This window comes from Aquarana catesbeiana, linkage group LG03 (assembly GCF_042186555.1).
Source record: "Aquarana catesbeiana isolate 2022-GZ linkage group LG03, ASM4218655v1, whole genome shotgun sequence".
NCBI lineage: Eukaryota > Metazoa > Chordata > Amphibia > Anura > Ranidae > Aquarana > Aquarana catesbeiana.
The window spans coordinates 392,318,071-392,341,881 of NC_133326.1; positions in this window are offsets into that span (position 1 = coordinate 392,318,071).

Consider the following 23,811-nt stretch of genomic DNA (forward strand, 5'->3'; position numbering starts at 1 on the left):
CACTGAATGTCCTTTCAGAAAGAACGCTGGATGCAAGACAGGCCAGTAGCTCAATTGCATATTGTGCAAGCTCTGGCCAGTAATCCATCCTCAAGACCCTGTAACCCAGTGGATTTTCGGTCGGAAAAGGTCTCAGAGTCTGACCTTGCCCCTAGGTATTCCTGCACCATGTAAATCAGACGCTGGCGATAGTTGCTGGAACCGATCATACCTTGGGGCTGCGGACCAAAGAATTGTCTGAATGCATCGGTCAGACAGCTACCTTCTCCATCGCCCCTTCTGTGACTGACCGAAGCCTCAGCAACACGTTGTCCAGGAGGACCAGCAAATTGTAACCTCCCAGGCTCTGGATACGCATTGCACAAACCTTTCTGCAAGGCCTCCCAAAGATGTTTCATCCTCTGCTCCCTCTGTGAAGGCTGGATAAGTTCCGCAACCTTACCCTTGTAATGTGGATCAAGAAGGGTTGCCAGCCAGTAATGATCCCTCTCCTTGATACCACGAATCTGAGGGTCCTTTTGCAGGCTTTGCAGGATCAGGGAGGCCATACAGCGAAGGTTCGCTGAGGCATTTGATCCGCAGTCCTCTGGGTTACTAAGGATGACATGATCCACAGCCACCTCCTCCCAGCCACGTACAAGTCCATGGCTGAAAACGATCCCTTAAAGACTGATTCTGATGCTGAGTGCTAGGCTCCACCTCCATGCTGACACAATCCTTATTCTCTTCCTCCTCCTCCTCCTCTTTCTGTGTGATCGGCGGGCCCGCAGGAATACTGTCTGGATAAAGGGGGCCTTGAGAGGTAAGGAATTCCTCTTCTTCCTCCCTCTGTTCTGCCTCAAGTGCCCTGTCCATTATTCCACGAAACATGTGCTCCAACAGGAAGACAAGAGGGACAGTATCACTGATGCATGCATGGTGACAGGACAGTGCATGCATCCTTGATCAGTAGCCACTGGCGTGGTGAAAAAAAGCCAAGCTCCCCCTATCCTGTCCTGGTGCCATACTCACACAGGTACTCATTGATGGCACTCTGCTGCGTGTGCAGCCGCTGCAGCATTGCCAACGTTGAGTTCCACCTGGTAGGCATGTCACAAATAAGGCGGTTCTTGGGCAGGTTGCATTCCTTTTGAAGGTCAGCCGAGCACTGGTATTACATGACCAGCGGAAAAGCCCACAGACTTTCCTGGCCTGCCTCAGGAGATCCTGTAAGCCTGGGTACCTGCACAAGAACCGCTGCACCACCAAATTAAGGACGTGAGCCAAACAGGGAACATGGGTCAAGTGTCCCTGTCAGAGGGCGGAGTGGAGGTTGGTACCATTGTCGCAAACCACCATTCCTGGCTGAAGCTGGCATGGCGTCAACCACCTCTGAGTCTGCCCCTGCAGAGCTGACAGAATCTCTGCCCCAGTGTGGCTCCTGTCCCCTAAGCAGACCAACTCAAGCACTGCATGGCATCTTTTTGCCTGATGCGTGCATAGCCCCTTGAGTGCCTATGGAGCACCGCTGGTTCCAAGGACAAATCTGCAGAGGAAGAGGCCATAGAGGAAGAAGAAGAGGAGGGGGTGGAGGAGAGAGGTGTGGCAGAATCACCACTGCTAGCATTTTGGAGGCATGGTGGCGGAACAAGCTCCAACAATACTGTTTATCAGGAAATTAGAAGAGTCATTTATACCCCTTGAAAACCCAAAGGTGCTTACTGGATTTAGGCCCATGAAAACGTTTCACATATGTGGTATCCCCATTCTCAGGAGGCATAGCAGAATGTGTTTTGGGTGTAATGCAAAGTATGCCTATATTGTGCGTGAAGAATAACTTGTTAAAAAGATAACTTTGTAAAAAAAACTTTTGAAGACATTTTGTCCTGGCATTTTAGGGCCCCAAGAAATGATATAGGCAGTCAGTACATCAGGATTGATCAATTTTCAATTATATATACCATAGTTTGTAGATTCTATAACTTTCACACCGACTAAATAATATACACTGATTATTTTTACCAAAGAAATGTAGGCTCAATCGGCTCAGTGTCATCAGTCACTCCTTCCCTAGCCCCACCATCATGCACGGAGGAGTCCCCCGAACTGTTCGACCACAGTGTCGGGTACATGCTGCAGGAGGATGTGCAGAGTTTTGAAGGCTCCGATGATGGTACCCAGGTCGAGGAAGGCAGTAACGTGAGCCCAGAGAGAGGGAGTGCCCAAGAAGGACAAGAAACTGGAAGTCATGTTCCCCCAGCTGCAGCATACTACCAGGTTTGCTCCAGTGACGAGGAGGGAGGGGATGATGAGGTCACTGACTCTACGTGGGTGCCTGATAGAAGAGAGGAGAAGGAGGAGAAGGATGCACATCTCCAACGAGGCAGGATGCCCTCCAGGGGCCAGCTTAAGGGCATCCACCCGACTGCATCACACTGCAGAGCTCCGCATGTGCAGGGCGCTGCTGACTCCCAGCGTATTTTGAAAAGTTCTTTAGTGTGGGCCTTTTTTTTAAACGTGTGCAGCAGATCACACTGTTGCTGTTTGCAACATATGTCTGAAGCATTTCAAGCGTGGCCAAAACAGCACCCACTTGGGCACCACATGCTTGACCAGAAATATGTCGACCTCCCATGCAGTCCATTGGCAACAGTTCTTAAAAGACCCACATCAAAGAACAAGACGGACCTCTTCTTGCTCCTCATTAGCTGGGATCTCCAACCCCACTATACCTTTAGTCCTCTCAGAAACCTGCACTGAGAGGAATGAAGGTGTAGAATTAGGTATGCCAAGTACCTGCGGGCAATCTGCTATTGCTACCCCAACATCTGATTGTAGCAGGAAAATTTCTCTAACCCAGTTGCTAAACCGTCAAAAGAAATTCGGTCCCAGCCATCCACATGCTCAGCGGCTAAATTGCTAGCACTCCAACTGCTGCCTTTTCAACTGGTAGACTCGCCCCCCTTTTCGTGAATTTGTGGAATGTGCAGTACCTCAGTGGCAGGTTCCCAAATGCCATTTCTTTTCATGGAAGGCCATTCTGGCTCTCTACCAGCATGTGGAAAGCAATGTCTTGGCCTCGTTGGACAGTGCGGTCAGCGGTAAGGTGCACATTACCGCTGACTCATGGTCCAGCAGGCATGGACAGGGACGTTACCTTTCTTTCACGGTGCACTGGGTAACTCTGCTGGCAGCTGGGAAGGATGCAGGACAGGGTGCACTCGAGGAGAGGAGAAATCTCTAATAGAAAAACAGATACAGAAAAAAGGTGCCTCTAAGTGCAGAAATAAAAACTTTTTATTTCCCAAAAAGGATTAAAAACACTTACAGGATCAAGGATGGGAAAAAGCATATCATGAATATATAAAGCAGGTGATCCAGCATCAGGAAGTCCCAGTGTATCACAAATTTCCAGGGATAACGATATGCAGCAGCAGAAGGTCCCAGAATAACCAGCAGGTGGACACCCCAGGCTCTGGGAACACTGGTGAGGCAATCACGCCGTCTAAATCAGCGTAGAGCATAGATCCCGGAAATGGCGTCAGCGGGAGGGGACCGCAAACAGGAAGTGTGTCATCAAAATGGGACGCGTTTTGAAACTACTGATTGGTTCCTTCTTTAAGCCAATGACAATAGGTAAGTAGAAGCTGAGCTTCTTATGGTCTATGGGCGGAGCTATGGGTGGGGCAATGGGCAGTGGTAAGGGAAGAAACATAATGCTGCAGTAACCCAGGAAGTGGTGTAATCCATGGGCACAGAGCTACACAGTAAACATAAAGACATAGAGACATAAAAGTCAGCGCGGGATGCAGCCCGCTCACAAAAAAACAAGAATGTAGCTGGACATTTGCAAAGATATATGTCAGGAAGAGGACTTGGAATCAGGGATAAATAAGAATAAAAAGGGGCAAAAAAGTTAACCCATACATTAATCCTGGTAGCAAATGCCACTGGGGGGAGTTGGTGGATAATTCATATTGCATATAAAATGCTAAGATATTAAAATATGTTAAAATATGTTAAAATAAATGGTTTCTGTAGATATCATGTAAAATTGATATATATCTATATATACAGTGCCTTGCAAAAGTATTCAACCCCCTTGGCATTTGTCATGTTTTGTTCCCTCACAACCTGGAATTAACATGGATTGTTTGAGGATTTGCATCATTTAATTTACAGAACATGCCCACAACTTTGAAGATGTTTTTTTTTTTATTGTGAAGCAAACAAATAGGACAAAATAACAGAAAAAGTCAATGTGCATAACTATTCACGCCACTAAAGTCAATACTTTGTAGAGCCAACTTTTACAGCTATCACAGCTCCATGTCGCTTTGGATAAGTCTCTATGAGCTTGCCACATCTTACCACTGGGATTTTTGTCCATTCCTCCTTGCAAAACTGCTCCAGCTCCTTCAAGTTGGATGGTTTGCGCTTGTGAACAGCAATCTTTAATGCCTCGTACACACGAGTGGACTTTCCAGCAGACTTGGTCCGACGGTCTTTCCGGCGGACTACTTGAATGGACAGACTTGCCTACACACGACCGGACTTTCCGGCAGGCTAAGTCTGCCTGTCTTTTCGATGGACTTTCGCCGGAGTTACGGCGGACTTTCAGAATGAATGGACTTGCCCACACACGGACAAGTCCGTTAATTTTGAACGTGACTTGAGTACGACGAGACTAGAAAAGGAAGTCAATCTCGCCGCTTTTATCGGTGAGATTGACACCTTGCGAGCCCCGTCGCTGGGCATACCAGGCCGTTAAGTCTGGTATGGATTATAAAGGGAACCCCCTACGTAAAAAAAAACAGCATGGGGTTCTCCCTAAAATCCATACCAGACCCCGATTCGAGCACGCAGCCCGGCCGGTCAGGAAAGGGGGTGGGGACGATTGAGCGCCCCCCCTCCTGAACCGTACCAGGCCGCATGCCCTCAACATGGGGGGTGGGTGCTTTGGGGGAGGGGGGGCCTCCGCTGTCTTCGTGCCGCTCTTTTGCCAGCGGGGGCCCGGACTTCTGGCTTCTTGTCTTCTTGGCTTCTTCCCTCTTCTCTTCTCCAGATGTTGACACAACGGTCTCTCCGGCTGGACTGCTCTCTGGCTGGGGGTGTGGTCACTGGGTGATGTTAACCACGCCCCCTAAAACGTCACAGTCCCAGCATGCCCAGGGACTGTGATTTTAGATTTAGATTTTTTTGGCGTAGGGGGTTCCCTTTAAAATCCAAATTTTTTTTCCTATTGCAGCGAGCGCGAGATGCATTACCCTGCCCTTGCGTTGTATCTGGTACGTCGGACCAGCATACAGATGAGTGGGCTTTCCGTCGGACCAGCATACAGAAGAATGGACTTTCCGTCAGGAACTGAGTCCGACGGAAAGATTTAAAACATGTTTCAAATCTAAGTCCGGTGGACTTTTGGGGAAAAAAAGTCCGCTGAAGCCTACACATGATCGGATTGTCCGGCGGTCTCTGGTCCGCCGGACCAAGTATGCCAGAAAGTCTGCTCGTGTGTACATGGCATAAGTCTGACCACAGATTTTCTATTGGATTGAGGTCTGGGCTTTGACTAGGCCATTCCAACTAATTTACATGTTTCCCCTTAAACCTCCCAAGTGTTGCTTTAGCAGTGTGTTTGGGGTCATTGTCCTGCTGGAAGGTGAACTTCCGTCCTAGCCTCAAATCACACACAGAGTGGTACACGTTTTGCTCAAGAATGTCCCTGTATTTAGCACCAGCCATCTTTCCCTCAACTCCGACCAGTTTCCCAGTCCTGACTGCTGAAAAACATCCCCACAGCATGATGCTGCCACCACCATGTTTCACTGTGGGGATGGTGTTCTTTGGATGATGTGATGTGTTGGGTTTGTGCCAGACATAGCGTTTTTTTTTGATGGCCAAAAAGTTCAATTTTAGTCTCATCAGACCAGAGCACCTTCCTCCACACATTTTGGGAGTCTCCCACATGCCTTTTCGCAAACTCAAAATGTGCCATTTTGTTTTTTGCTGAAAGTAATGGCTTTCTTCTGGCCACTCTGCCATAAAGCCCAACTCTATGGAACGTACAGCTTATTGTCGTCCTATGTACAGATATTCCAGTCTCTGCTGTGGAACTCTGCAGCTCCTCCAGGGTTACCTTAGGTCTCTGTGCTGCCTCTCTGATTAATGCCCTCTTTGCCCGGTCCGTGAGTTTTGGTGTGCGACTGTCTCTTGGCAGGTTTGCTGTTGTGCCATGTTCTTTCCATTTGGTTATGATAGATTTGATGGTTCTCCTAGGGATTAGGGATGAGCTTCGTGTTCGAGTCGAACGCATGTTCGACTCGAACATCATGTGTTCGGTCGTTCGTCGAAATACGAATGTTATGGGCCGTTCGCACCAAATTTGAGTTGCGCATCATGGCCCATAATTCACTGCGGCATCGCAGTGCATTGCTGGCTGGTGATTGGCCAAGCATGCACTATGACCCACATGCTTGGCCAATCACAGCGCTGTGTGTACAGAGACCCATAATTGGCCAAAGCCAAGGAGGCTTTGGCCAATTATGGCTAAGGGGGTTTAGTACACGCCCCACACTATATAAGGCCGCCTCCGTGGCGACCTTATGTAGTGTGTTGCGGTGGAGACTGGGGAGAGATAGACAGAGAGACAGTGTCATTTGATTTAAGTTAGATAGAGTAGGCAGGTTCAGTCAGTCAGGTGCACTTACAGTGTATTGTGTATATATATCCCAGGTGTTATATATATATATATATATATATATATATATATATATATATATATATATATATACACTGTATTCAGTTTAGCTAGATCCATTCCTGTTATTCTCTTCCTAATATACTGACAGGCAGGCAGGTGTTTTTACAGTATTTCCCGTTGCACCTACAGTATAGCTACCTGAAGCCAGTTGCTTGTGTAGGCTCTTGATGTATTTCCAGTTACTGTACTGTGTACCCTGCACAGTTGCACCTACAGTATAGCTACCTGAAGCCAGGTGATTGTGTAGGCTCTTGACGTATTTCCAGTTACTGTACTGTGTACCCTGCACAATTGCACCTACAGTATAGCTACCTGAAGCCAGGTGCTTGTGTAGGCTCTTGACTTATTTCCAGTTACTGTACTGTGTACCCTGCACAGTTGCACCTACAGTATAGCTACCTGAAGCCAGATGCTTGTGTAGGCTCTTGACGTATTTCCAGTTACTGTACTGTGTACCCTACACAGTTGCACCTACAGTATAGCTACCTGAAGCCAGGTGCAGGTGTTCTCATACTAATAATACTACAGGCAGGCAGTTGATTCTGCTAGCTGCAGTATAATCGGTATATATATACATCCCAGTTTTGTGCAGCTACATCTCACTGCAGGCCAGTAGTATGTCTGGCAGACCAACAAGGAGAGGCAGACAGTCACAAGCCAATATAAGAGATCAAGCAGGCTCTGTGTCTAGAGGCAACAGCACTGCTCGTGGACATGGTGCATCCTCATCAGCACGTGGCCGTGGTACACGCTTGGTCCTTTTTTTCGGCAGCTGGCCGCGTTGAGCCGCAACATGCGGAAGACTTGGTCGAGTGAATAACCAAGCCATCCTCATCCTCCTCATCCTCTGTCACCCAGGCTCAGGGTACTTTGTCTGGCAAAGCAGCTGCCAACGCGGCCTCTTCCCTCGGCTCAATGCCATCAGTGACTCCTTCCCTAGCCCCACCATGTCCTCCTGAGGAATCCCCTGAACTGTTTGACCACAGTGTTGGGTACATGCTCCAGGAGGATGCCCAGTGTTTTGAAGGCTCCGATGATGGTACTCAGCTAGAGGAAGGCAGTAACGTGAGCCCAGACAGAGCGGGTGCCCAAGAAGGACAGCAATCTGGCAGTCATGTTCCCCCAGCTGCAGCATACTGCCAAGTTTGCTCCAGTGATGGGGAGGGAGGGGATGATGAGGTCACTGACTCCACGTGGGTGCCTGATAGGAGAGAGGAGGAGGAGAAGAAGGCACATCACCAAAGAGGTAGGATGCCCTCCAGGGGCCAGCCTAAGGGCAGCACACTGACTGCATCACACTGCAGAGCTCTGCATGTGCGGGGCACTGCTATCTCTGCGCGTTATTCCAAAGGTTCTTTGGTGTGGGCCTTTTTTGAGACGAGTGTATCAGATCGCACCACTGCTATTTGCAACATATGTCTCAAGCGTATCTCGCGTGGCCAAAACATCTCCTGCTTGGGCACCACATGCTTGACCAGACATATGTTGACCTGCCATGCAGTTCGTTGGCAAGCGTACCTAAAAGACCCACACCAAAGAGCAAACAGGACCTCTCCTTGCTCCTCATCAGCTGGGATCTCCAACCCCACTATACCTCTCTGAGACCTGCACTGAGAGGAATGAAGGTGTAGAATTAGGTGTGTCACAGCCAAGTACTTGCGGGCAATCTGCTATCGGTACACCGACGTCAGATTGTACCAGCAAATTTCCCTGCCCCAGCTGCTGCACCGCCAAAAGAAGTTCGCTCCCAGCCATCCACATGCCCAGCGGTTGAATGCTAGCTTGGCAAAATTGCTAGCACTTCAACTGCTAAATTTTCAATTGGTAGACTCTGCCCCCTTCCGTGAGTTTGTGGAATGTGCGGTTCCTCAGTGGCAGGTTCCCAAACGCCACTTTTTCTCGGTCAGTCAAAGAAGGAGCGGTGGAGAAGGTGGCCGTCTGACCGATGCGTTCAGACAATTTTTTAGTCCGTAGCGCCAAGGTATGATCGGTTCCAGCAACCAATGCCAGCGTCTGTTTTACATGGTGCAGGAATACCTAGGGGCAAGATCTGACTTGGACACCTTTCCCACCGAAAATCCTCTGGGTTACTGGGTCTTGAGGACTGGCCAGAGCTTGCACAGTATGCAATTGAGCTACTGGCCTGTCCTGCATCCAGCGTTATTTCAGAATGCACATTCAGTGCTGCTGGAGGCTTTGTAACCAATCACTGGGTGTGCCTGTCCACCGACTCGGTCAATCGACTGACCTTCATAAAAATGAATCAGTCTTGGATCACCACCAGATACCAAGCACCTGAAGCTGATGTAACTGAATAATTTTTTTTTGAAATGTCAGATCCCTTCAAGACTGCCTATGCTGATGCTGAGTGACTATCCTGTTATGCTGAGTGACTATCCTCTTCCTCCTCAATGATCATGCTGATAGCTTGTAAGAATATTTTTGTTTCTGGGCGCTGCCACCAGTGGCTAAGGCCCATTTTTTCAGCCCCTGTTTAACAGGGGCGTGTAATTACAATTTTTGATGCAATACTTTGCAGCAGGACTCATTCCTGCGCTCCAACTAGAGTATCTGTGAGGGGTTGCTGTGTTGTGGCACCAGCACCAGTGCCTAAGGCCCAATTTTTCAGCCCCTGTTTAACAGGGGCGTGTAATTACAATTTTTGATTCAATACTTTGCAGCAGGGCTCGTTCCTGCTCTCCAACTAGAGTATCTGTGAGGGGTTGCAGTGTTGTGGCACCAGTGACTAAGGCCCAATTTTTCTGGGCGCTGCCACCAGTGGCTAAGGCCCATTTTTTCAGCCCCTGTTTAACAGGGGCGTGTAATTACAATTTTTGATGCAATACTTTGCAGCAGGGCTCATTCCTGCACTCCAACTAGAGTATCTGTGAGGGGTTGCAGTGCTGTGGCACCAGCACCAGTGCCTAAGGTCCAATTTTTCAGCTCCTGTTTAACAAGGGCATGTAATTACAATTTTTGATGCAATTTTTTGCAGCAGGGCTCGTTCCTGCTCTCCAACTAGAGTATCTGTGAGGGGTTGCAGTGTTGTGGCACCAGCACCAGTGCCTAAGGCCCAATTTTTCTGCCACTGTTCAACAGGGGCATGTAATTACAATTCTTGATCTAATATTTCACAGCAGGGCCCATTCCAGCGCCCACCAAGAGTAACTGTGAGGACTTACAGTGTTGTGGCACCAGCACCACCACCACCAAAAGCCTAATTTTTCTGCCCCTGTTCAACAGGTGCATGTAATTACAATTCTTGATCTAATATTTCACAGCAGGGCCCGTTCCAGCACCCACCAAGAGTAACTGTGAGGACGTACAGTGTTGTGGCACCAGCACCACCACCATCATCAAAGGCCCAATTTTTCTGCCCCTGTTCAACAGGGGCATGTAATTACAATTCTTGATCTAATCGTTCACAGCAGGGCCCTGTGAGGGCTTACAGTGTTGTGGCAACACCAACACCTAAGGCCCAAATTTTTGCAGAGTATATAGGGCAAAACCCTACTTTCAAACATCCAACTTACAAACGACTCCTACTTGCAAATGGAAGGAGACGACAGGAAGTGAAATGAAATCTACCCCTAGGAATGGAAATTCTCTCCTGTAAGAGTTAATATGGGAAAAACGTTTTTCCTTTCCACTGATGCTTTATCACCAATCCTTGTTTCACTAAAAACCCTAAATTTTCTAAAAACATTTGTCATTGGGACAGAAAGTGAGGTGAAATCTTCTGAAGAGGAGCACAGACAGCAAAACAAATGTCACAGGGGTGATAACCCTTCCCTATGTTTTCCAAAAAGCTTAAAATAGATTTTTTGGCTGGAGCTAAACACGTTAAAAATGTACCAGTTCAAAATTACAAACAGATTCTACTTAACAACAAACCTACAGTCCCTCTCTTGTTTGCACCACCTGTATACTGCTGTTCAAAGTATATAGGGCCTGGGAGCCCCACGCCTTTCCTTTTTTTAATTTGAGTCCGGGGTTCCTCTTAATATCCATACAAGACCCAAAGGGCCTGGTAATGGACTGGGGGGTACCCATGCCATTTGTCTCACTGATTTTCATCCATATTACCGGGACCCGACATTACATTAAAGCCATAAGCAGTTTTAAATGACTTTTATTCTTTTAAAAATGTCATTTTGTGCAGGGACTGTTCTAAGCACGGGAAACACGCGCCACTTTACAGGCATATTATAGACACCCCCCAGGTACGATATTTAAAATATATATATATATTTCACTTTTTTTTCACTTTAAGCATCATTAAAATCACTGCTCCCGAAAAAACGGCCGTTTTTAAACGTTTTTTTTGCATTGATATGTCCCCTGGGGCAGGACCCAGATCCCCAAACCCTTTTTAGGGCAATACCATGCAAATTAACCTTTAAAATGAGCACTTTTGATTTTGAACGTTCGAGTACTATAGACTTCAATGGGGTTCTAACGTACGTTCAAATTTTCGGTCCGTTTGCAGGTTCTGGTGCGAACTGAACCGGGGGGGTGTTCGACTCATCCCTGCTAGGGATCATCAAAATCTGGATTTTTTTTTATAAGCTAACCCTGACTTGTACTTATCAACAACATTATCCCTTATTTGTTTGGAGAGTTCCTTGGTCTTCATGGCAGTGTTTGGTTAGTGGTGCCTCTTGCTTAAGTGTTGCAGCCTCTGGGGCCTTTCAAAAAGGTGTGTATATGTAACGACAGATCATGTGACACTTAGATTGCACACAGGTGGACATCATTTTACTAATTATGTGACTTCTGAAGGTAATTGGTTGCACCAGAGCTTTTTATGGGCTTCATAACAAAGGGGGTGAATACATACGCACATGCCAATTATCAGTTTTTTATTTCTGAAAAATAGTTTTATGTATATATTTTTCTAATTTTACTTCAACAACTTAGACTATTATGTTCTGATCCATCACATATAATTCAGACTAAAAAAACATCGAATGAAAGGCTGTAATGTAACAAAATAGGTAAAAAGCCAAGGGGGGTGAATATATATTTATTTATTACAGTTACTTATATAACGCCGTCAATTTATGCAGCGCTTTACATATACATTCACATCAGTCCCTACCCTCAAGGAGCTTACAATCTAAGGTCCCTAACTCACATTCATACATACTAGGGACAATTTAGACAGGATCCAATTAACCTACCAGCATGTCTTTGGAGTGTGGGAGGAAACCCATGCAGGCACAGGGAGAACATGCAAACTCTAGGCAGGTAGTGTCGTGGTTGGGATTCAAACCAGCGACCCTTCTTACTGCTTAGGCGAAAATGCTAACCACTACACCACTGTGCCACCCATGATACTTTTGCAAGGCACTGTACATATATATGAAAAAAATGATGGAATTGTGTATTAAATAATAATATATAAATATAAGGAATAGGACCGAAGGATCAATATATGGAGGTAACAGACGGAATAAAATTCATAGGTTTACGGGGGGTGTGGCCTGACCTGGCATGGAGAAGGAAGCCTAAACCCCGAGCTCCTGCCACCACAGGGATACCCTGCCTAACTTTGGAGGATTGCTAACTCCGTTCCTTTCACAAACGATGGGGACTGCCTCCCGAAACTCCTCTACCTCCAGATCCCGCTCTCCCCGGTAACTAAACGGGGGGTTAAACCGCAATATTCCGGAGATGTTCCGCTCCCAGAGAGGGAACATGGTGGCTTCCTGCCACGGACCGACCCACACACAGCCTCTGCCTTCATCGCCTACGGAGCAAACGAGGTCCCCTCAGTCTCAGCCACGCACAACCGGAGCAGACATCGAGCTCACCCCACACCCTCCTATCAATATGCAAGATTTACGGGCGATTGCAGACGACATAAAGGACACCCTTTCTGCCGCTATCTCAGAACTCAAACTGGACATACGCGCTCTGAATGACCGAGTGCCCATCACTGAAAAAACAGTAGATCGCCACGAGGCTACACTATGCGAAGCTGCCACTCGGATTGACTCTCATACCCTTCAGATGAGGGACATGCAGCGTCATTTAGAGGACCTCGATAACAGAGGCCGAAGACACAATCTCCGAATAAGGGGTCTGCCAGAATCGTTCGAGGGAGACAACATGCCCGCTGCAGTGACCAGCCTCTTTAACAATCTGCTAGGCAGACCGCCGCAAACAACGGTCGCTATGGAGAGAATCCATAGGGCCTTGAGACCCAAGGGGAGAGATACAGACCCGCCACGCGATATCGTATGCTGCATTGTCAACTATGCAATTAAGGAAGAGATTCTCCGACAGACAAGGGGTAGAACGCAGATTCTTCATGAAGGGCATACATTGCAGATATTTCAAGATCTTTCAGGTATCACCCTGCGACACCGTCGAGACCTGAAACCTCTCCTGGATACCCTCCGCTCTAAAGGCATCCCATACAAATGGAAATATCCATTCTGCCTATCAGCCACTACGATGGGCCGCACAGCCCTCTTGAAAGTGCCTGAGGATCTGCCGCACTTCTGCGGTGCCGTGGGAATACCGCTCATAGACGTACCGAACTGGTACGCCGAATTCCGCCACAGGGTCGCTAAAAAGGCTGCCCCTTTGGAGGAACTGATGGAAGCACAAGGAACGAGGTATCGCAGGAGGTGATCCCCTTCCGCCACCAGGCATCCTACCGGCCCTCGTTCGGGGTACCCTGCTAACAGTCCCACTGAGTCACCGCGGTCTAGGAGGGCTCGCAGGGTCCGTTAATCAGCTCCAGGGCCTTTCAGAACTTGTTATACCGGTTTTCGTTGACGTTTTCTGACATTGATCAGTCTTTTTACCTCCCAGTTACCGGATTTTTGTTTCTAAAACTGTTTTTACTTTATTCTCATTGTTTTGGCCGTCTAGCCTGTGTTATTTCTGACACAAGTCATATCCACCGTTTATGGCAGCCCGCCTTACCGCCCACTTCCTCCTCTGCCCAGCAACATCTATCTACTTCAGATACTACAACTCCCACAACGCACCTCGACAAGATGACCGCCTCCTTCAGGACGCACTACCAGCTCCTTCCTGTCACTCCCCATACCACGGATACACTCCAGTGCGACTCGCACACCGCGGACTTCCGGGTGTCTCAGTCTACAAGTGACACAGACCTCCGCTCGCAGATCGCTTTCCCCGCTCCCACCGCCAGATGTGATGGAACCATCAAGAGTCTTGAATCAGGACTGACACCGACAGGCTTCCCGATTGCAGCACATCTCAACCGTTTTGCTTCGATCCCTGTATCTGACTCCAGGCAAGACCATCAATCATCTGTCACTGATCGCTGAACGGACGCAACCATCCATCCTCAATGTGATCAGAAGGTCGCCACTTCCTCTCTCCTCTTACCGCAGATCAGCTGAGAAGATTCCTGGACTCTTCACTCTTAAGCCTACAACCTTCGCAATCCGCAAGTATTGTTGTACTGTAATTCTTACCCTAGGGGGCTGCATCCTATGATACAACATCATCTCTAACTAATGTCTGTTTTTTTTTTTTTTTCTTGTGGGTCATGCACCCTTTTGACCTGGGACTCACACTCTGCTGTCCGGCCGCCTCTTCATACATAGTTGGGACCGGTTAAGCTGGCCGTCATCATATTGACCTAGCCAGAGGATGAAGTGTCAGTCTCAGCTCCATCATTTAATATACCAGCACGAGGGCATTGTTGCACCTATGTTTTATGTACTCTAAACATTTATATACCAATTAATTGTTTATCCCAAGTGTTCATTGTTTCTTCTTGATTGCCAACCTCTTATTGCTTAGTCCGAGCAGTTAGACTTGTTTTGTTAAAACAATTGTTTACACACCTCCTAGACTTGATAGCATACCCTGCTATATGTTTCGAGTACAACAGGTCCCTACCTCCTCCCATGACCTTACTCACATGACCTTAGGCTTCCACATGCCCTGCCCTAATCCTAACTCATTGCTCCACCAAGATATTCCCCTGTTAGGACAGTTTTTGGTCCCCTCCGGACAATACATAACTAACACCTCCTACTTAACCTTGACGCGCCTCCCTGTGGTCGCGGCTCACTTCCCGTCCACTGCTTATCACCCCTAGTTTTTTCCCTCTCAGCCAGGGCTTTTGGTTAACCCCCACGCGGGTTCGAGCAGTGGAGTAGTCACCCCTGTTGGGGCTCCCTCACTGCTCGCATCCCGTCCCACGCCGACTAAAGACACCAGAGGTCGTCGGACACATAGTCCCACATCTCATCGGCCTTTCCCCCAGATACAAACACCCTTTCACCTCATCCTTCTCCGACTTACCGGACTCCACCTCCCCTCTGCCCCATGTCCCCCTTTGGCCTTTCCCCCCAGAATTCCAGTGTCCCCATGGATTTGTCCCAGACGCAACTACACTCTCTCAAACTACTTTCAATAAACATACGAGGACTCAACGTGCCCGAAAAAAGGTCCCAACTCCTTTATTCTCTACAACGAGCCAAAACACATATTGCGCTTATACAGGAGACCCATTTCAGGACAGATTCTATCCCCAAACTGAAAAACCACTTCTTCCCTACAGCCTTTCACTCCTCCAACCCGGAGGCAAAATCAAAAGGCGTTTCCATACTCATTTCTAAACATTGTCCAATCCAAATTTCTGACGTACAAACTGACCCGCTAGGTCGATTTCTCTTCATCAAGGGCACCTTGCACCAATTACATATCACAATTGCCAACATCTATGCTCCCAACACTGGCCAAGTCACCTTTTTCCGAAACACCCTCCAACAACTTTCTAGCTTCCAATCGGGGACCCTCATTCTGGGCGGCGACTTCAACATACCCTTAACCCCCTCCTTAGACACGTCCAACGGGGCCTCCTCTCTGTCCTACCGGGCACTAAAGTCGATCAAGCAACAGTTACATAATCTACTTCTTCATGACACCTGGCGTACATTACATCCCAAAGAAAAAGACTTTACCTTCTTCTCCATTCCACACAATAAGTACTCTAGACTTGACCACTTCTTCCTCTCACAAACTGACCTCTCATGCCTCTCTACAGCCACCATAGACCCGGCCATACTCTCAGACCACAACCCCATCTCCATGACCTTACGTTGGGGCTCACCCAACATAAAGACACGCATTTGGCGACTAGACAGCTCTTTACTAACGGACGAGATGTACATTCAAAGACTGACCACATGCCTCTCCAACTTCTTTCAAGAAAACGCTACTCCTGCCATAACACCTACAATCACTTGGGCGGCTCACAAATGTGTCATCTGCGGAGAACTAATGGCCATAGCGGCACACCGAAAAAAACTTACAAACACCCGCATTGAGGAGCTAACGGCCCGTATCCGCACCCTAGAACAGACACATAAGGCCTCCCTCTCTATCGCGTCGATAGATGACCTCTCCCAGGCTAGAGAAGAACTCTTAGAAACACTGACGGCAACGGTTAAACGCAAGTTCGCACTGTCTCAAAAACTTTATTACGAATTAAATAAATAACGCAATAAAGCCGGTAAACTTCTGGCGAGGGCTCTTCAAACCAAGAAAGCCTCTCGTGCAGTTCACAAGCTTATCAACCCCAATGGAGAGGCAGTGGTCACCGATGAAGGTATTTCGGCGCAATTCGTCCAATATTTCACGAACTTGTATAACCTTTCACCTACTCAGACGACAGGCACAGCGGAAGATCGCACGAAAACACTTACTGACTTCTTAACACAATTTGGCCCTACCCCGCTCTCCCCTGAGGACTCACATACACTCGACCTCCCAATATCTACAAACGAAATCCTCGAGGCCTTAAAACAAATGAAGACAGGCAAAAGCCCAGGACTGGATGGCCTCACGACAGCCTACTACAAAACATTCCCGACTATTCTTGTACCACACTTAACAAATGCACTTAATGACCTTACAACACCTTCCACCGCTCACAAAGATTTACTGGAAGCCCATATCACACTTATTCCAAAACAGGGCAAAGACCCCACATTAGTCCCCAGTTACCGCCCCATATCCCTTCTCAGTGTGGATTTAAAGCTATACGCTAAAGTTCTTGCCAACCGCATTCTCCCCTTTATTCCATCCCTTATCTCTCTTGACCAAGTGGGTTTTGTCCCTGGCCGAGAGGCCAGAGACAACACCACAAAGGCACTCAACATTCACCACTGGCTTACTAAAACCACTACAAAAGGATTCTTTCTCTCCCTGGACGCAGAGAAGGCGTTCGACCGGGTCGCGTGGGACTACATGGAAGCCACCCTGCGGGCAGTTGGCCTTCCCCCACGTATGTTACAAATGATCCTGGCACTATACGCCTCGCCGACCGCTAGAATACGGATTAATGGCGGCTTGTCGAGTCCAATGGGACCCGCCAGGGATGCCCCCTATCACCCCTAATTTTCATCATGACGATAGAACCCTTACTCCGCAAACTGAGAAATAACCCTGCTATCAGAGGAATTGACATCTGACAAAAGCAATATAAACTAGCGGCCTACGCCGACGATATCTTACTCTTTCTGACGGACCCTATAACGACTATCCCTAACCTACTGGCAGACTTTGCTCTTTTCAAAAACTTATCCAATCTTCAAATAAATTTTGAAAAATCCAAAGCCTTAAATATCACCTTACCGAAGGAAATGGTAGACCTGTGCCGGAATACCTTTCCTTTCATCTGGGAAAGATCCGAAATCACATACCTGGGAATAAAAATTACCACCCATCTAACAGACCTGTACACAAGAAACTTCCCCCCGCTGCTTAGATCCATCCATGATGACCTAAAGAAATGGAATCTAGGCTCATTTTCTTGGATGGGCAGAATCGCAATATTAAAGATGAATATTCTTCCAAGACTTCTATACCTCCTCCAAGCTATCCCGATTGCACTACCACCTGCCCTCTTTGCCTCCTACAGACTTCTCTGCAGGACCTTTGTGTGGGCCTCCAAACATCCACGCCTTAGCTGGGATAGGTTAATTCTTCCCAAACAAAGGGGGGGTCTGGGTCTCCCAGATCTCCAAAAATACTATTGGGCCTGCCACCTGACCAGACTGGTGGATTGGCATGTCCACCGTCCCTCAAAGGATTGGATCACCCTGGAAGCTTCGTTCGCGGACCTCCCCACTTGCAACGCACCTTGGATAACCCACGCAAATGTTCCCAGAGAACTCACCTCACACCCTCTCATCGGTACCACTCTCTCTCTTTTCAAAAGAACTTGCAAATTACTCGCCCTTTTGACCTCGCCAGGCCCCATGACCCCTTTGGACAATAACCCAGACTTCCCCCCTGGACTCACCTTAAAAGACCCAACATTGGATTCTCTCACCTCGCAAGCTAGGGCGCAGAATTTCTATCACAATGGGATTCTCCTCCCTTTCCACACCCTTTCTGTCAAAATGCCCAACCATGACATACCCTTTTACAAATATTTACAAGTGAGACATTTCCTTCAATCATCCAGGCAATCCTCCCTCTGGCACAGAGATCTCACCCAGTTTGAATCTCTCTGCACTTCTACAGAACCTCAGGGTCACCTAATTTCTGTAAACTACTCCCTTCTATTCTCGGGTCATAGGGTCAAAGAAGACAAAATTATACAACAGTGGGAAAAAGACCTGACACTAGACCTCACCCCCACGGAATGGGAGCACATATTCACCCTCATGCATAAGGGCTCCGTCAACATCACGACACAGGAGAATAGATACAAATTATTTTCAAAATGGTATCGGACCCCCGACAAGATACACCACTTCCACCCTTCAGTCCCTCCGACATGCTGGAGGTGTAATGCCTCTCGTGGTACCCTGCTCCACATATGGTGGGAATGCCCCCTCATACAACCATTCTGGTCAGAAATCCATCAGCTAATCTCTCAAATCACCACTTACACCCCAGACTTCTCCCCTGCCCGCTACTTATTGCACCACACCCCAGGATCCCCTGGCTCCTACAAAAAATCTCTAACTTTACATCTGATCAACGCAGCCAACCTGTGTATCCCCGCACATTGGAGACATCCCGCCCCTCCCACGTTAGAGGAATGGATCCGCAGGGTCGACAGGATAGCGAATATGGAACAACTCATTGCCCAAGCCAAAGACACACCCACTAACTTCCAGACCACCTGGGCATGTTGGCTCCACTACAGACAGCCCCAAACACGCTCGACCTCATCATCTTCACCCCCTTCTCACCCCCTGAGAGCTCTCTGCGGCCTGGCTCCTACCGACCCCCCCCAACACCCACTCTATCCCCTATTACCCCGTTCTCCCCCCCGAACGACATTGACCTGACATACTCAGGCGCACAAGATCTGATCATAACATTTTCTTACACACTCACTACCCTTCCTTTTTTGTCACTAATAGATCTCCACCACACGACCGACACTCCTTAGGCTTGGCTTGAGCTTCGGATGTATTTAACCTCTTTTGGCACACCCACCCGTCACTCCCCAGACCGTTATAATTAAACATATCTCATGTCTCTCCCTGTTCCTCCCTTTTCGTTCACAGCAAAGGTCCCATTTAGGGGTGAACGAAATCGGAGGTGCTCACAAAACGTTCTGAACCTCCCCCTGCACACTACATCCGATCTCATCGAGCCAACACCCATAGTTTGTACATATATCAATATTTACTTCATTAACTACCAGGGCCATACGCCCGTATCCACTCTCTATCAACTGCTCTTGTATTACCTGTTTTTACCTATCAAAGCCTATTGAAAGAATGTGACCTGCTTCACTGAACTGTATGTCAAACTCTACCTGTTATTCTGTTATTCTGTGAAAATTTTCAATAAAATCTTTTGAAAAAAAAAATTCATAGGTTTACATGCGTGTGTAGAAAGAGAGGAATAGAAACAGCACTGCCCCCACCAAGAGGCGATCCGAATCCTCCAAACACCCGAGGAACGTGCGTAAGCGGCGAACGAAAAGCACAAAAGCGCAAAAAGAAAGGCAGCACCAAATCTCAGAAAATGTGAAAAACAGAAAAAAACACACAAAGAACCAGCCAACATCCACACCTCTATGCCCCACCAATGCGGCGGTGCGTGCAAGCCCCCCAGCCAGAGGACCACCCACCTGCAACAAACGCCACCAGAACCATAAAACATGTGCATCCAAACAAATGGGAAATGTGCACCCGGCAGGGCTGGCGGCATCGTTGCATCGCTTCTGGTTTTGGGTCGTGGGGTGTGGATCGCCCTGGCTTCCTGGTTTTGATGTTTTGCTTTGGCGATTCCTGTTGGATGTGAGTGCCCATCAGCATTGTAGATGGATAATTGGGTGTTTTTGCGGTGTCACACTGTGGAGCTTCCTTCCTCTCTGTGTGTGGGCGGCATTTGGGAGGCTGGCGGCGGGGGGCGCTTGCACCGTGGGCGCGGGGCCACTCTGGGGACACGGAGGGGTGATTTTTCCCATCCCGTGGGCTGCACGGCGGCCCGTGCTGTGGGGTGCCTCCTTGTGGGGTGGGTGGTGGCGGTGTATGAGTTTCCTGTGAGGCACTTTTTCTGGGTGGCGCGGGGTGGTTTGAGGGAGCGCATTGTCACCTTGTTTTGGACTTTTTTGCATGCCGGTGTAATGGAAATTTGTAAGTTCTGTATATAATTGTATTGTATTTTGTATGTATTGCACACTGCCCTCACTGTGCACACGGCACTAATAATGTTTTCAATAAATGTTTACATTCTTTCGAGTCCTGATTAGAATTGGCCTGCCTATGTAACGCCCCTTGTTACCATAAACGTACAATTGTAATATTAATGTGATAGCTACGTAATCATGTGCATAAAAACCTTCAATTGCGTCATAATAAAGCAGAACAGTAATTTGGAAAGATGCTGAGCGTATCTTTTGTGTCTGTTCCCTACTGCAGTAGTTATTATTAATTTGGAACCACTAATCAATATGAGGATAGGAGTTGCCTATCATCAATTTAACCGAGTCAGCATGGCGAGCTTTGCCTTAGGAGGGGATTCCAGGTGACCCTGAGTATCCGAAACGAGGAGCTTGAGACGATCCAGGAATTTCTGATAATCAGCCGGCTGAGGTAGGCCTTTTGCTTACATTTGAGTTATCAGACTTCCTTGATCGGTAAGGCATTTTCGGGACAAAGGGTACCTATTTTACTCCCCTTAATCGAACTGTATTGATTGGTGGTTATATGTTATGTTGTCCCTGTCTATTGTCCATCGGAGTGTTATAGATAAGAAAGGGAAGAATAGTGCTGTTCACAGGTATATGTAGTACATCTGCTAGATAAAGTAGTTTAGAGGCAAGAGGGTATAGGCACACGTAGAGAAGAGAGAGAAGACTGGCCAGTCATTATGGGCATTGAATTAAGTAAGGGAATGAAGGGTAAGAGACCCTCAAAAATGCCCAGCGCAAGAGGAGCGCTATATATGAACCGAAGGTGTGGTTCCGCCTATACTGAGCCCCTAGATTAATGGTTAAAGTTGACAGTGATCCACATTGGGTAACTGGGTTACCAAGGTCCACAGGGACTAAGAATCATGCAGAGTAAACAGCTAGAGAAACAGCTATCTATGTGAGCAGGATGGATCAAGGGTGACATTAGAACTAGACAGAAAGGGACATTTTCATGTTAAGTTGTGGGATGAATTTGGGATCAGGCACTACAACTAGTAAAAGTCAGAAACAGAGAAATGAGAGGTAAAACAGAATACTTTATATGTTGTCAGAGAGGGAAGATGGGATGAGCACTGTGGCTCCCCATCTGATCATAGAATCATAGAAGCTAGATATAAAAGTTATTTAAACAAAATAAGGAAAGCAGAATTTAGGCAGGGAAATATTAAAGAGTTAAAAGAAAGTGAGAGAATGATATGCACATGTTGTGTACAAATGGGAAAAATGTAAGCGATTTTAGAGAGATATTGGTGTGTGTGCGAATGCTGGGACCTTTAGTTCTATTGCTTGTGTGTGTCATGTACGCAGATCCCCCTCCTTTGTGCTCTCATGAAAGAAATGTGGCTGGGATGAGAGGTTAGTGATAAGCTGGAAGGACACCATGCCAATTTCTGTTTTTTAGACAAAACATTTATAACAAAATGTGCCGGGTTAACGAATCTAATGGTAAACAATGTGATCACAATTATTTTGAATCTGTTTTCCAAACATGGTAAAATGAAGGTTACATTTAACCGTGTATTACACAAATTGAATATCCTTTGATGGTGGAAACAGTGCATTTAAAAAAGGGAAATTAAGTAAAATTAAGTAATAATGAGTATTAATTTCTAATATGAGTTTAACAATTATATAGATATATTGAAACTGGTTTAGACAACCTTTGGTTGGAAATGAAATCCAGGTTATTGGGGAAATTTGTAAAAATGGGATTAGTTTAGATTAAGATAACAATTTTGTAATTTTACATTTATACAATAAGCCCTTATTGAGAGAAAAAAAGATTAAGATGAGGTTGTTATTTTGAATAAAGCTGCCATAATATTTAACAAAGCCAAGATGGATGGGATACATAAGAAGTTTTTCTACAAAAATGATATTGTAAGGTTTTTGATGAAAACTTGATGTGCGGTCCATGATGTAAGAGTAATAATAAATAAAATTTAAATATAACAGACCCATCACATCAAGTCCACACACCCTGTTAGGATAGATGCCACCTGCAGCCAGTTGTTTTATAGTTTTTGATGCTTTCTGGTCCATCATACAGATTGGTCCTTTTGTTTTTATTTATTTTTATTTTTGAAATCCAAAGCAGAATGTGTGGATTGTGAAATGATGTGCCCCTTTTTCTTGTAAGTACAGTGATATAAGCAGAAGAATAGTTTTGGATTTATGGACATCTCTGCATGACCGCAGGATATTGTTATCATTTATTATAATATTGCCAGGAAAAAGTTGTCTTTTGAAACATGAAACTGGAGTTCTTACACAAATAGTGTGATAGAAAACAAGACATTGTAATATATTTATGCAAGCTGGACCCAGTAATGAAGGGTTCATCCCGATATATCAGAGCTGTAGCTTTTATGCAAAGGTGCTATTAGACAAAGTTAGATATTGTTTTGGTCAAACATTTAATTTTTAATGGTCCGACATTCTGTGCAGCAAATTTACAGCTAACTAAATGTTTGTATAATGAAAGGTTTAAAATATGAGTTTGTTTATGTACAAATCTAACAATGAAAAATGCGTACATTTATTCAAAAGAAAGGAAAAGACGCATGTGTTAAATTGATGACATAGAAATCAGCTGCTGTGAGTCCAGTGCAGGACACACTCCCTGAAGACCCAGATATTTAATTTTTTGTAGATTTGAGTATGCAGTTTATCACCCAGAAGGATACTCTGTATTCAAAGTCATTGGATCCTTTTTGCCCAGCTCAAGAAGCAGAGCTCCATGTTTTAGCAAAGCCTGTGAGCTATAAAAAGAGTGTATATTTATATAGATAGTCGAGATATAGAGAGCTTTTGGTTCCATTTGAAGGGCCAGACGTTTGTTTTTACTTCGGCAGGTAAACCAACCAAGCATGCCAAGTTAATTTGATTGGCTGTTTTCAGCCTTCCAGGTTCTTGCTGAGGTAGCCATATTAACTTTCACACATGGAAGCAGACAAGGTGACTAAGGATGCTGCATTTACAGCCCCGGACACTTGATGGGTCTGTGCAACTCACAGATTCCACCCTAGTTCTGGCCCAGTATAGCTGGGATTAATAATTCAACTTTAAGGACCCCAGAACGAGAAGAACAAGTGGTCCACAGGGGGCAACTTCTTATGAAACAGGACTTTGGAAAAGGTGATCATTTATGTCTGCCAGCCACTCTTTTCCCTCCAGCTTGACACATGGGCCGTGTCATCAGTCACAAGCAGTTATGGCTGCCTTAGTAAATGAGCATGGGATAGAGCCAGGGTTCACCACAGTTGTTTTACTAACATACCACTTCTTGTTTTACCTGTTACCAAAGGTGTTACCAAAAGCTGAACATCCCTCCCAGAGATTATAAAAAAGATATATCCAGATGTCCAAGTTAGGATCTTACAAGTATGCATTTTGTCTGTAT